We start from the raw sequence: 1,758 nt of genomic DNA on the forward strand, positions 1-1,758 counted from the left end.
TACAAACAACAATGAGTTGTTGCTGTTGCTGTGCCAGCTGTCGGGTTTCTATAGCTGTTATTGCCCCTGTTTCGATATTTGAACGGACTTTTCTTCTTATGCACAGGACATTGTTTACAACCATGCCACTGGAGTTCCCCACACCATTTGCGTGACGGAAAGCGTAGCTGTACCAAAAGAAGCAGCACCAGGGTGAGTACAATATATCAATGGCTTTACACATACATTTATGGTAACTGTTCTATGATCACACTTCAACAAATGAGCCTCATGAGAGGTGTTGTTAGTCGTCGAATCTACGTAGTTGAATAATGACAATGCTTTAGTCTAGATCTGAAGGAGAGACGACAAGTTCGCCAATGGCGAAGGACACTGATTAATAAATTGTTGTCATCTCAACCATTGTCTGGATCGGCAGAATGATTACAATGTTCTGGCGTGTTTTCTTTATGTCGCAGGAGTCTTCACCTTCACCTTCAATTAAGCCCACAATTATTGTTGCTGCATATACGTACTCGGAATTTTGAACGAGCTTATATAAAGTAAGTTGCCTAAACGTTACCTGTTTCAGGTTCAAGGCTACGTCAGGGATGGAAGATGTAACCTTCGATCCCAAGAATAAAGTTGGTGCGTAAAATTAAGCACACTTGATCATTTATCATACTTTATCGATTATCATTCAAAACTGCTAACGTTACGTTGTACAATTCCTACTACACTGAGCAGAGTTGTTGGAAATTAATCCGTATAATACTTAGACTGATCCAACATATGTTTGCGTGCGCATAAACTTTCTTCCATTTCCGCAACCATACTGCAAATCGTAGACCTGCAAAATGCAAAAATCGCAAATAGCAAAGAAAATATCAGAAAGTGGATACTTATGTTAACGTTAAATACCTATTTTTCCTACCTATCTTACAAATTTTTTTTTTTCGTAAACTTCCGCCTTGCACATTGGACATTTAATGCTCTGTCTGTTCAGTGACTTAATCATCTTACCTGACCTATTGTTAGCCTGTAGTCCAGCCTTGCTAGCTTTGTTCCGCTCCCGAAGGTAGCTACTCGCCAACACAAGTAGCGACCTTCGGGAGCGGAACAAAGCGAACAAAGCTGGACTCCAGGCTAACCTATTATGTCATGAATGTTGCTTTTTCTGATGAAACTTTTCATCTCTTTTGCACGCTCGCATCAGTCTTGTGGTGCCCAGAAGATGTCGTCCATATAATCCGCTGGCCTGAGTTGAACTTAGGTGGGCGGATCCATTAATTCTCTCTACATTGCTTCATTACAGATCTTCCTGACATGGATGCGTCATCAAAGTCCTTCATGAAGTTTCTGGGTATTCAGAAATTAACAAAGGAGATCCCACAGCCTGAGACTTTGGTGGAAGACGCCCTCACCCTTCACGAGGTTTGTAGACTATAAACTATTCCTATATACATAGTATAAGTATATTTCGTTTTGTTATTCCATCAGGTTATGGTCGATCAGGAGAATATCCAAGGTATTCGGTTTTACCTTAGGTTGATATTTTTTGAATTTAATTCTTTGTGTGTGTCTTTTTCGCCAATGTCATGTGTGTCTTTACCAAGCATATATGGTTGACCCATAGCAATTGGTGATAACTGACATATGGAAATATTTATGTGAAACAGACAGGTGAAAATGTTAACGTCATAATTCTGTTTAGCACCCTTTCGCTAAGACAACAGCATTTCAAAGAAAATGCTATTATCAACATACTTTTGACACTAC

This window comes from Branchiostoma floridae, chromosome 4 (assembly GCF_000003815.2).
Source record: "Branchiostoma floridae strain S238N-H82 chromosome 4, Bfl_VNyyK, whole genome shotgun sequence".
Classification (NCBI taxonomy): domain Eukaryota; kingdom Metazoa; phylum Chordata; class Leptocardii; order Amphioxiformes; family Branchiostomatidae; genus Branchiostoma; species Branchiostoma floridae.